Source organism: Tasmannia lanceolata, unplaced genomic scaffold (genome assembly GCF_043159265.1).
Source record: "Tasmannia lanceolata isolate RefF3 unplaced genomic scaffold, GAP_Taslan_0.1 ptg000024l, whole genome shotgun sequence".
Classification (NCBI taxonomy): domain Eukaryota; kingdom Viridiplantae; phylum Streptophyta; class Magnoliopsida; order Canellales; family Winteraceae; genus Tasmannia; species Tasmannia lanceolata.
Window position 1 is genome coordinate 9206253 of NW_027518701.1, and position 13761 is coordinate 9220013.

General features: G+C 36.7%; 1 long non-coding RNA gene across 3 annotated transcripts in view; it reads left to right on the top strand.

The window, feature by feature from the left end:
• The first annotated feature begins 1921 nt into the window (after window positions 1-1921).
• Window positions 1922-13761, top strand: part of LOC143857286 (uncharacterized) — a 54950-nt gene continuing 43110 nt past the window's right edge. For 2 of the 3 annotated variants that reach the window (XR_013238573.1, XR_013238572.1), the window contains exons 1-5: window positions 1922-2043; window positions 2353-2646; window positions 3490-3546; window positions 9122-9172; window positions 9271-9361. This is a non-coding gene — a long non-coding RNA (uncharacterized LOC143857286). Of the gene's footprint in view, window positions 2044-2093; window positions 2259-2352; window positions 2647-3489; window positions 3547-9121; window positions 9173-9270; window positions 9362-13761 lie in introns of those variants that run through there. The other variant, XR_013238574.1, reaches the window with a different exon arrangement.

Sequence of the window (13761 nt, forward strand, 5' to 3'; positions counted from 1 at the left end):
AACTTCGATTTAGGATGTTATCCCACTAAATTTATCATAATCATACCATTTCCTCTTTATCGTTCAAAGAAATTTTTTCCCAAGAATGAACTTTCCATCAGAAATATCTTTCTTGCAATCCAAACGGGGCCTTTTGTTACAGGGCTAGCTCAGTCATTTATGAGCGTGTATAATACAACTCTTTGTATGTGTTCCATTTTCATCTACAATAATTTAGATAAAACGTGAATTTAGATAACGTGAATTCACGATAAAAGGGGGGCACATCATCCTACAGATCATCTCCCATTGCAGCCCAATAATCAGTTTTTTTTACTGACAATCGTTTCTTAAAATTCAAAACAAACATGGCGTAAGGTGAAATTAAAATAATCTCGTTAGCAAAGGAGGCCCAATTTTTGTGGACACCCAAAGATAGGCCCTTAGCTAACGAAGGTATTTTCTCCTGCTCATTTTAATAGTGAAGAAGATGAAGCTATGAGAGCCCTATTATATATTAGAAGCTTGATTCGGGCCCACTTATGATATTAATAGTTAGAAAAATTACGAATCATCCCAGCCATCCAATTAGTAGATGTTAACCATCGATCATTTTTATTTCTCACAGTTTGTTTGATGGTCATCATCTACACATCGACCCAACAGGGCGCACCAGATGGATCCTAATGATCCATGGATCAAGATCTCTGATCAGACATTCCCAAACAGCGCGATTTCTAGCTATTCTGGTAATTGTATCTGAAAACTCTGCGAAACTTGATACACATCTTTTCCTGGCTTTAATGGCAAAATATAAAGTTTTTTTAAAATAAATTAGGAGATAATATGTTGTGCATTTGCTAGGCTGTAAAGCAAAGGCAATTCCTTTGCTTTAGTTCATCTGTCGTTTCTTCTCTCTTGATGACTCTGTTTCCTTACACATTTAAAGCGCTGATAAATTACACTTACACCCCTTCAAGAGCAATAATGGCGAACATAGAAAAGTCAGTGGGTGTAGTTGTATCTTGTATCTGAATTCCTGGCTTTAGTGGCAAAATATAAAGTTTTTTTTTAAATAACTAAGGACCAATTACCAATGGGCGACAAACATTAGGCAGAATTATCAACTGGACCCAGGCTTTTCAGAAATTATCAATGGGGGACAAAATCTGTCTTGTCAGTAAAAGCTAGACGAAAATACCCTTTGGCATATAAAACACGTTTTGACTTTGGAAGGGGGTTTTCAAGTCTCTACGATTAGGGTTATTAGGTATCAAAATGGGGTTACCAATTTCAGAATGGGCTTATCAAGTCCCTTGAAAACCCCTTTCCAAAACTCTAGTGCCCTCTGCCAATTTTTAGGGACTTGATATGCCCATTCGGAAATTGGTAACCCTATTTTGATACTTGATAACCCCAATCCTAGAGATTTGAAAACCCCATTCAAAAACTCCAGTACCCTAGGCCAATTTTCAAGGACTTGATAAGCCCATTCAGAAATTGGTAACCCCATTTTTATACTAGATAACCCCAATCCCAGAGACTTGAAAACCCCCTTCCAAAACTCTAGTATCCTTGGCCAATTTTCAAGGACTTGATCACCCCATTCGGAAATTAGTAACCCCATTTTTTATACTAGATAACCCCATTCCTAAAGACTTGGAAAACCCTTTTCCAAAACTCCAGAACTCTCGGCCAATTTTCAGGGACTTGATAAGCCCATTCTGAAATTGGTAACCCCATTTTGATACCTAATAACCCCAATTGTAGAGACTTGAAAACCCCCTTTCAAAGTCAAAACGTGTTTTATATGCCAAAGGGTATTTTCGTCCAGCTTTTACTGACAAGACAGATTTTGTCCCCCATTGGTAATTTCTAAAAAGCCTGGGTCCAGTTGATAATTCTGCCTAATGTTTGTCCCCCATTGGTAATTGGTCCTTTAAAAAAACACTTTATAATTTGCCATTAAAGCCAAGAAGAGATGTGTATCAAGTTTCACAAAGTTTTGAAGTTATCAGAGTGACAAGCTATTTTCATCTTTGAGAGTTCACACTGGTGAAATAGGTATTTTCCTTTTTTGTACCCTCTCTATTCTTTCTTAGATATTAGAGAGTGATTTAGTTGGATTCTGAGGAATCTGTTTTTGGAACTTTGAAGGTTAGAGGAATGCTTTTGTAGTGCTCAATCCTCTCTTGTTCCATGTGTTTATCTCTTTTCTTTTGAAAATTTAAACAATTCAAAAACAAAAGTTGATTTTAAAGTTGATTCTGCAATTTGGGGTATGTGTATCTATTTATCTATCTATCTATCTATTACCTATGTGTGTGTATGTTAAAATGTGTTGGGAATAATAACAGTCTTTATTTATTACAGTGATCAAAGTAGTGACCATTGGACAGGGAGAGTTCATGTTGGTGAAGGCAAGTATGTATGTTTCTTTACTCTCTCTCTTTTTTTTTTCCAAAAATATTAAATAGTAATTTAATTAGTGGGTTTATTGAGAATCTCAAATTTTTATTAAATATTAAATAGTAATTTAGTGGGTTCGTGGGGAATCTCTTTTTGGAACTACCAAGATCAGAGGGAAGAGATTCTTAGCTAAGCTTTTGGGCTATCAGAGTGACCAGCTATTTTCATCTCTTGGAGAATTCACGTTGGTGAAAGGAGGTATTTTCCAGCTCTCAATTTTTTCCATAGAAAATATTCAGTGATTTGAGGAAGTTTAGAGGAATGCTTTAGTAGTGCAGAATCCTCTATTCTTGGATACGTTCTTCTTTTCTTTTGGAAAGTGAGATTTTATACCGTTTAACCGATATTCAAAACTGAATTTTCGGCTCGGTTTTGGTTCAATTCGCCCAATTTTATCACCCCTTTCACATAATCAATGGAAATAGGGGACAATGATTCGGTTTCGGTTCGGTTTGACCCCCAAACCTAACCGAACCAAATTTTGAATCGGTTTGGGTTAACCAAACCGAAACTGAATTTTCGGTTCTGTTTCAGTTCGGTTTCGGTCCGGATCTGCCAACTTTGCCACACATAGTTTAAGCAATTAATGAGTTTTTATATGGTTTAAGCCCTTATAGTCCCGTATTTTTTTAAAAAGTACTGTACATACCATAATATAGCATGATCCAAACCGTCCATCTGATGGGCCGCAGTGTAAAAGGTTGTGCTTGAAAAATCATTTCAATAGGATGATCCCAACCCTCCGATCTAGATAAGAACTGCATATTATGGAAACCTCTATAGATCAGACAGCTAGGATCATCCTATAGAAATAATTTTGGGCGAACAGCCTATTTACGTTTTGTTCCATAACATGGACGGTTTGGATCATGTACTTTTTTGAAAAATAAGGGACTATAAGGGCTTACACCATTTAAAATCTCACAATTCAAAAAATAAAAGTCCAAATACCAGGTATGAAGCTTGGTTAACTCATGACCAAAGTAATAAAATGACATAAAATAATAAATGGAAGAGATATAAGTTGCGAAGAATTATCAGGGCGACCATCTGCATCATCTTTGCATTAAAGAGGAGAGTTCGCGTTGGTGAAGGCATGCATGTTTGTTTCTCTGTACTCTTCTTTCTTAAATTATATTAAATAGAAATTTTTTAACAAAATTTCTGGGATTCTCTTTCTTAAATATTAAAATTTAGTGAGTTTATGGGGAATATCTTCTTTCATAACTATTAAATAGCAAATCTATAGTAGGGCACAACCGCTAATTGTAACATAATGAGGTCTGCCTACTAACAATACAATACTCGGCTTGTCTCATTGTAAAGGTCACCCCTAACTGAGCATTCCACATGAAGACCAGTAGGAGGTCATTTGGTTGCCATCAAAATAGTATTTTCTTCTGAAAGGAAAGTAAAATGACCTCAGTTTCCCATTCCCAAGGATGTTTGGTGGTTATGCATTGTTCATTCCACTTTCCTTCATGAAACTAATCAGGCCTCTTCATCCAAATGAGAAATACTAGAAAGAAACTCATTCTTTAATTCATAATCAAAATCGTATGTCTGATTTGCATTCTCATAAAAACATCTTAATTTTTCTCTTATAATCCCCCCAAAAAACAAGGTTTTAAATTTTGGTTTAGTAAAGCCTTTCGGCCGAATTCCCAAAATTTTTGGCCGAAATCCCGAAATCGAAATTTTCGGCCGAAATCCATGAAACTAATTAAAATAATATTTTATTCAATAGAAAATTTCGTCCGAAACTACTGAAATTTCGGATAAGTATTAAATAATTAAAAAAGCTAGATTTTTGGGTGGAATTCCTTAAATTTGGGCTGAAATTTCGGTGGAAGCTAGATTTCGATCAAAATTTCGATCTAAATTTTGAAATTTTGAACGAAATAATATACGGTTTTGCGTATATGCAATTTCGATTTTGTGGTTGACCGAAACCCGAAATTTTAGTCCCAAATTTTGGATTTAAATTTTGGTTTCGGTGTATATTTCGGTGTATATTTCAGTCCTCACCGAAAGCGAGGTTTTAAATTTTGGTTACGGTGTATATTTCAGTCCTCACCGAAAGCGACGAAATTTCGGCTGAAATTCGATGAAGTCCTTTGAAATGTCTGTTTTTTGGGCCGAAATTACTGAAATTTCGCGGCCGAAATTCGGTAAAGGATTTAAAATTTAATTTTTTCCAGAAATCTTGACAAAATTACCAAAATTCTAGGAATTTCGGCTGAAATTCCGTACATTTCGACAATTTCGGATTTCTCCTCTTTCGGTTTCAGTGTTAACCGAAATCAAAATTTTCGGTCGAAATTTAAAACCATGCTTCCTACAAAATAGGCACATGGAAGGAGAATTTTAACGCCAAAGCTCTATACACTTGAATCACTTGATCCTTAAAGTAGAAAAAGTCATACAAAATATTATCATTTCTACCTCCTTTTGGAGCAAAAATCTCTCTACTTTTTCCTAAAATTAATCTCTATCTTTCGGCCAACTTTAACTCCACATAAAGCTAGACTTCGGCCATTTCTTATGTTATCCGATTAAAAAAATAAGATCTTTAATTCGGCCAATTAAAAAAAATAGAATGTGATTTATGATTCTAATTACTTTTAAAAACATCTACAGCTCTACCTTTCCTGTGAAACTTGTCATAAACATGGTTTAAAATTTCGGTTTTGGTAGTCAAAATCCTGTACAACAAAGAGGCCTACTTTTTTTAATATTAAATTTCAGCCGAAATTACCGAAATTTCTATAATTTCGGTCGAAATTTTGGTCAAATATTAAAATAATAAAAAAAACAGGTTTTTTGGTTGAAATTTAGGAAGAAAATGAAATTCGCCTTAAATTCTGAAATTTCGGCCTAAATAAAATACTGTTTCGGATAAGTGTCATTTCAGTGTCGGTCTCCACCAAAATCCAAAATTTCAGTCCGAAATGTCGGATTTCGGTCGAAATTTAAAACCATGGTCATAAATATGAAATCGAAAAAGTTCATCAATCTTAAGGCCACTCCAATCCTCTAACGATCTAGGGATGATCAACTGTTGAATAGTATGTTACAAGTAGTAATTTGCCGGCCTAAGTCTATCTTAATTCTTCTAAGTTTTTGACAGATTGGGATTCTTTATGTTGTTTTTTTCTTTAGTTGAGTCATATCATATTTTATCTATAGTCACACTGAAACGTAAAATAGGGAGGCCAAAAAACATGCAAACCCTTGATCTCAGGCTTGCAGTAATAATGAAGTATATGTAGGCTGGCAATGGGGCGAGTCGGGGCCGGATATTGGGGTCCCCTACCCCTTCCCCTCTGCAGGGGAATTTCCCCCCTCCCCTCCCCACGGGGAATATCTAATCCCCATCCCCTACCCTTCCCCACTCCACATCCTTCGGGAACCATCACTTTACTTTGTTAAATGTTAGGTTTAAAACTAAAGATTTGCTAGGGACAATCACTTTAGGCATGTTGCGGCTTGGTTGTTGCATGTGAGAGTAGCCACATAACCCACACAGGCTAAGATTTTGTCTTATTCAATTTATTAACCTGGGGACAAAGGTGGTTTTTCTCAGATTCATCTAATTGATCAATAGTCCCTAACAGATCCCTAATTCCCAATCTCACTTGCCAAAAAGTACTGTATGCATTTGATGGGCACACCATACTACCATAGGCATAGGATGATCCAAACCTTCCACTTGATGGGCACATTGTAGGATGATCCAAACTGTCCATTTGATGGGCCACAACGTAAATAGGTTGTGGCCCAAAAATCATTTCCATAGGATAATCCCAACCCTCTGATCTATAGAGGAATTGCATATTATGGTACCTTCTATAGATCGGAGGGTTGCAATCATCCTATGGAAATGATCTTTGGGCCGCAATCTATTTACATTGTGGCCCAACAAATGGACGGTTTGGATATCTATGGTGTGGCTTGTAAAGTACTTTTAAATTGTAGCCTATCAAATGGACGGTTTGCAATCATTCTATGGCGTAGCCCATACAATAGCAATAATGCAAAACATAGAAACATATAAAGTCATCAATTAGACCCCATGACTTTTCTATGTTTGGCATTACTGCTATTGTAGAGGTGTTAGTGTACGGGTGTAAGTGTAATTTATCGTGCTTTAAATGTCTCCCAAAATAGAGTCATGAAAGGACGATTCCCATTAAGAAAAAAACTTTATATTTTGCCATTAAAGCCAGGAAGAGATGTGTTTCAAGTTTCGCAGAGTTTTGAGGTTATCAGAGTGACCAGCTATTTTCGTCTTTGAGAGTTCAAACTGGTGAAAATAGGTATTTTCCATTTTTGTACCCTCTATTTTTTCTTAGATATTAGAGAGTGATTTAGTAGGATTCTGAGGTATCTGTTTTTGGAACTATGAAGATTAGAGGAATACTTTGTAGTGCACAATCCTCTCTTCTTCCATATGTTTATCTCCTTTCTTTTGAAAATTAAACAAATCAAAAACAAAAGTTGATTTTAAAGTTGATGCTGCAATTTTGGGACATAGAAGTCTAATAGAATGACATAAAAAATAATAAATGTAAGTGATGGAACACACGAAGGTGTGTGTATCTATCCAGAGACGGAGCCAAGGGGGGCAATTGCCCCCCGCTGAAAAATATGAGAAAAATTCTTAGAACTTTGTAAAATGTCAAAAATGCCCTTTGTCTCTATAATTTTCAATTATTTTAGAAGGGGGCAAAAGGTTTTGTGAAGGGCATTTTTGGAACTAACATATGCCAGCATGACTATTTAGAAATGTCCTGTCAGTGGCCCTTTCTCCAATAAGAAACCCTTCTAATCCCGTGAAAATTGAAACTATGCTACTCATTGGTTTTAAAAGGGTGGGTTGTTAAGGTCTTTAAAAACACCTATGTTTTTTTTTATAATAGCACCAATGCGAATAAAAGGTTTATTATTGGTGTGTTGATTTTGACAACAGCACTGCAGTTTTGCTAAATTCAACACACTTAGTTTTTTATAGTGACACCTTGTTATTCTGTCAAAATTGAACCTATGCTACTAACGGGTAGGGGTGTCAACGGATCCGCTTCGGGTCGGATCCACCTATGTCACGGTCACAATCCATTCAAATTCCTTATCGGTCGGGTCAGAATCGGATTGTTCATCGGATCCTACTTTCCATGTCATGATCATGATCCATTTTAATTCGGAGTGTCCTATTATGTCCCACTAAGCTAAGTAAACAATGTTTTTTTAAAAAAAAGAGTTAGAATGGCAGTCCACTATTAGTGTGTCTTTAAGCATTTTCTTCAACTAAATTAAAAATTTATCTATGTTTAATCTATGTGTAAAATAATGCTTGTAAAGAATAAAACTAATCAAAATCACATACACGAATATAATGTATAACTATTATCAAAGAATAAATTACCCTAAAACCCCTATCTCTTTTCCTTCGTGAAAGTCTGAAATGAAACGACTGAAATGAATGAAATTGCACTCCCATCCGATTCATTAAGTGATAAGAGAGGTTTTGACAAAAATACCCTTCATAGAACGGTTAGCATTAACAAAATTTGGAGGGTACTTTTACAAAACATTTTGGATCGTGACTATCCAATGGGCATCTGTGGAGTGCCCATACCTAATCCAAAAATTTTCGGATCCCAGATTTGATGATCCGAAATATGCTCATGGATCCTATTCACATGTTTAGATCCCGTTCATTAACGCTCGGATTCAGATGATCCATCGGACCGTCTGGATCTATTGACGCCCCTACTAACGGGTTTTAAAAATGGGAGTTTTTATTATCTTTAAGTCACTTGTGCTGTTTTTATAACAGCACCCATGGAGATAAAAGGTTCTTATTGGTGTCTTGACTGTGATGACAACACTCCATTTTAGTCTTATATGAGAACTTCACATAAAAGTTGATTTTTAATGCTGATTTAGGATCCGTTTTTTTCCTAAAATTTTAAATGCGGATCTTTGTGATTGTGGTGGGTCATACAATACCATTTGAGCCTGGAAATTTTTGTTATTGTTCCCTTATAAATTATAATAATACTTTATGGTGTCTTTATGAACAATCCCAACATAATTATTGTTTCACTCTCTTTTACAGCTTTTTTTTAACAAACTTCTACTTACCCATAATTTATGTTGTAGTTTTGCTTGAGAAGGTACTTTACACTTCCATCCGAATTTATATTTCATTTACTTTCTTGTTCCAATTTTGAAGAATCAATGTTTTATGGTCAGTCAACATTGGGTCATTCTTATTGTAAGTGTCGTAGAATTTTGAGTCCTTAAGCAGTTTTGCAAGTTATGATTGTGTGGAACCATGCTCATTTTTAAGGCTCCGTTTCTTTTAATTAAAATGGACGTAAAACAAAGTTTATGCTCATTTTTACTGTAAAAATGGGTGTAAAATTTGTTTTTGCACCCATTTTATGTCGAAAGAAAAGGAGCATAAGTAAAAAATGAGGTTCAAAACTTGAGATATGTGAAATCTTCCATGGAAACTGTAATTTAGCTGCACAATTTTGATGAGTTGTTTGCCCCCCTTGGGGAGAATTCCTAGCTCCGCCCTTGTATCTATCTATCTATCTCTATATCATCTATGTGTGTTTGTAAAATGTTTTGGGAATAATAAAACACTCTTTATTTATTACAGTGATCAAAGTAGTGACCATTGGACAGGGAGAGTTCATGTTGGTGAAGGCAGGTATGCATCTTTCTGTACTCTCTTTTTTTCAAAAAATATTAATTAGTAATTTAATGGGTTTGTGGGGAATTTCTTTTTGGAACTTTGGAACTACCAAGATCAGAGTGAAGAGATGCTTAGCTAAGCTTTCGAGCTATCAGAGTGACCAGCTATTTTCGTCTCTTGGAGATTTCACGTTGGTGAAAGCAGGTATATTCATGCTCTCATTATTTTCATAGAAATTTTACAGTAATTTGAGGAAGATTAGAAGAATGCTTTAGTAGTGTAGAATCCTCAATTCTTGGATACGTTGATCTTTTCTTTTGGAAAGTGAGATTTTATACCGTTTAAGCCTTATAGTCCCTTATTTTTCAAAAACTACTGTACGGACCACACTATAGGATGATCCAAACCGTCCATATGATGGGCCATTACGTAAATAAGCTGCGCCCAAAAAAATCATTTCCATAGGATGATCTTAGCCATCCGAGCTGTAGAGGTTGTCTTGGAAAGTAAACAATTAATGAATTTTTATATGGTGAAAGCCCTTATAGTCCTGTATTTTTAAAAAAGTATTGTACAAACCATAATATAGCATGATCCAAACCGTTCGTCTGATGGGCCACAATGTAAATAGGTTGTACTTAAAAAAAAAATTCTATAGGATGATCCCAACCCTCAGATTGAGAGAAGAACTGCATATTATGGAAACCTCTATAGATCAGGACTTGATGATGCCAAAATCTGAATACGGGCGTCGGGTGAGCGTTATTGGCGAAACCAACAGCTTAGGTTGGTAGAGCTCCTATTCATGGGTGCCTGCGCTCATAGAAAACAACATTAGAAGGGCCCCAGAGTAGGGACTCGGGCACCCTCCGACGCTCAAGTCAGGTATTGGTATCACATATATCTAAGCAAGACTATTGGAGATAAAAATGCTTATGGGGGGGAAAGAGTCGCCTTTACCATTGAGCAAGATGGTGCCTTTTACAGGCTTAGAGTTCTTACACCTTATTTTGGTGTATAAGCCATGTGTCCCTGAGCATGCCATGTTTTAGCATGTTTGCCACTTGTTGGTGTGCATGCCATGTATTAACATGTATGCCATGTGTCTAATATAAAAAGGGAGTGCCAATTTTACCTCCAACAAAGCTAGGATCATCCTATGGAAATAATTTTTGGGGAATAGCCTATTTACGTTGTGTTCTATAATATGGATGGTTGAGGTGCAACTTGGGCGCGCTCAACCCGAACCCGACGGGTTCAACCGGGTAAAAAGTCGGGTTGGGTTGAGTTCGGGTCGGGCTCGGGTTTGGGTTGAGTTTTCTCAACCTGGGTTAAGGTTTCTCAACCCGGGTTAAGTTCGGGTTGAGGGCTTGGGCAACCCGACTCGAGTGAACCCGACATTTTTTAATAATTTTTAAATTTTTTTAAGATTAAATTCTCGGGTTGGGTTGGTGTGGACCCCGATCCGAGAGAGAGGTGGGAGGACGAGCCCCCTACGGCCTCTTGGATCATCCACGTGTGAAGGAGAGCTCTACCAAGGAACTCTCACGAACGGATGCCACCCTCATAGCATAGCACAAGTGGCGATAAATGAATGAGATATGTCTTGATCCGGAGCCAAGGCTTGAAACCAAGACATACCTAAAATAAACTCAGAGTCGCCATCCATGGATAGGCCATGAAACCCCAAAAACAAATATGCTCTGTGCAACGGATAACTAGAAATATGTATGGGCTTGTGCCTGATTACGAATGGAGAAGGTCCGAAGAGCACCCCCAATTCGTCCGAGTGCAAGCACTTGGTCTCTTATGCCATTTATTATTAACCTTGAAGAGTTTTGGGCGAAAATCATGTAAAATGGGAACAATATCCTCGAGCGAACGTCTACCTAAACATGCATGGCTCGGGATGGAATAATAAGCGCACACAAAATAATGAAAGAAGTGTCGCCTAATCACCACTAGGTTATGAGTGACATACCTAATTAGTGTTTAAGTTCTGGTGGACAAACACATGCATGCTACAGCTAAATGTATAAGGTCTATACAAGAAAGTAAGAAAACACAACAAAACATACAATATGACTCGATACCACACACGACGCAACACAACAAATCCTAGGACTCTAAACGATTTAACCCGAGTCCTTAGATAGTCTGATATTCATCCAAAGAAGCCCACGTATTCCCGCCTACATAAGAATCAGAGTCACGTAGTTCTTCGCACATATTGTAAATTATGATGCGTAAGACATCTAAACCTCTAACCTAGACTCGATCTAAAAGACCGGACTAGTTATTAAAGCTTCTTGTGCGATTATTTAAATTCCAATGGATTGTGGATTTTAGGACACCTTATATGCCCTAACTAAATGCAGGTTAGCCCTAAGCTAATGCAGGTGGTTCCTACAACCTATGTGTAACTAGGTTGTGTTTCTTAAGGAAAACAAAGGGCGGACTAACGCATCCTATTATAGTCATCAGTCGGCGATGTGGATCGCCAACTGACCGGACGTAGGCAAAACAAACTCTTAACTCTAACACAAACACACAACAACCACAACAAATCAAAGACAAACTTCTAGCTCTAAAACTCTCTATCTAGAACAAACTCCTAACTCTAAAGGAAGAGCTTTTTGAAAGCAAGGTTTTAAAGTTGTTAATTCAAAAGATTTAAATTGTTATTTTCAAAAGTTTGGGTGGACTTGGGATAAAGATCCCGAGTTGCACTACGTACCTCGTGAAAGAGGATCAAGCCAACGTAGTTCGAAAAGAACTTTCTTAGTACGCTCCTAAAACTTTAACACTTTAGATGATTTTGAATTTTTCTGGTTTTCAAATGTTTTTGAATATTAAGATATTTCAATGTTTTTTATGTTTTTAAAGTTTTCAAGTGTTTTTGGATTTTAAAATGATTACAATGTTTTCAATATTAAAGGGAACATGCAATCACAACCACAAACTAGGGCAAAGCCCTAAATCTAAAGGGAAAACCCCGAACAAGCAATTAGCGTCTCAAAGAGACGATCCACAACAAGTAAACAAATGTCCCAAGAACAGAGAAAGCTATTTAAAATCCTAAGTAAGCAAAGCTCTAATAAGACTGAGTTAGTCTCTAACCAAGATGAAGTAACAACTCAATACATAAAGATGGGTACAAATGAGTCAATGACTCTAATAACGCTACCAAGAAACGGAGAAAAATGAGTCAAAGACTCGCTAGAAGAAAGGGCTCTAATCATGGGGCTAAGGTAAGCCTCCTAATGGGGAAACTCTCTAAATGAGACAAGGCTTGTCTCCAAATAGGGGCTCTATAAATGAGATAAAGTATACCTCTTATGCACAATGGTGGGCTCCAAATATCCCTATCATCGCCCTTGCAAAGATAAAAAGGGATGAGGCAACCAACAGACCAAGTTGGTTTCCAACTAGTAAGAGGTACAAGTTGGGGTACAACTTGGAGAGGGTTCTAGAATGAGGCTGAGCAAGCCTCTTATAGGCTAACTACTTATAAAACCAAGGCGGACTCCCTAAGGGGAGGCTCTAAATGAGGCTCGTCTCCAAAGGAGAACTACCTATCGAGACAGAGCGCGTCTCCTAATGGGGGCTCTAAATAACTCTTTCATTGCCCGTGCAATGAGGGAAAGATTCTATCTAAAGGTATCTAAAAGACTTGAAAAGTCTACTAAATAAAGAGGGGAGCACTACTTGGACTGAACAAGTTCCCTAAATGATGGGCTTGGGATGACTCCTTCATCGCCCAAAGGCTACTAATAGCTAGAAAAATTTCTAAAAAAAACTAAGCAAGTTTCCTAAATGAAAGGTAAAAGAGGGAAAATGCTACCCTAAATATGCGAAGAAACAACAAAAGTGATACCAACAGGCTACAAAATGTCCTCACCAAGAAAAAACTTAAGACATCCATTACAATAAGACAACATCAATACTTAAGATAACACTATTATGAAAGAGACCCTGTCATTATTATTAGGCCCTCATGCATCTGCATATTAACTTTATGAATAACACTTTAGGCAAATGATTCAATCATTCAACCTATGGAATGCAGAACTATATAATGATGCCATCAAAATAATGCACATCCAAATTCTTTAAAAGAGTTCACACACTAAAGTTGACCCCTGAATGAAAATCATTCTCAAGTATTTCAAAGCAACCGATCACAGCAACAAAAACAATCCATATTAAACCTGGTAAACAAAAAGAAGGTAAAGAAAACTTGGAAACGATAAACTAAAATAAAGAGTGTAAATAAATCTTATTTAAACATCAAAAGCACACCAATGCAGGCACCAAAATATGTAACAGCACAATTTCAAACATTTGCATCCATTTTAAGGAAATGCTACTCCCACTACTTATAAGATAAACCATTAGAAGCAATAGAATCAACATTTATGAGGACTACTACTATCACAAAGGTGTGGGGGCTGCCAATATAAAAAATGTGAGGGCCGCCATTATCAAAGTAGTGAAAGGGCTGCAAATATTAAAGTGAAATGGTGGTGAAATGGTGGCTGCCGTCATCAAAAGGGATGTGAGGCTTTCAAAATCAAGGGTGTAAGGGCTGCAAAAAAATAAAA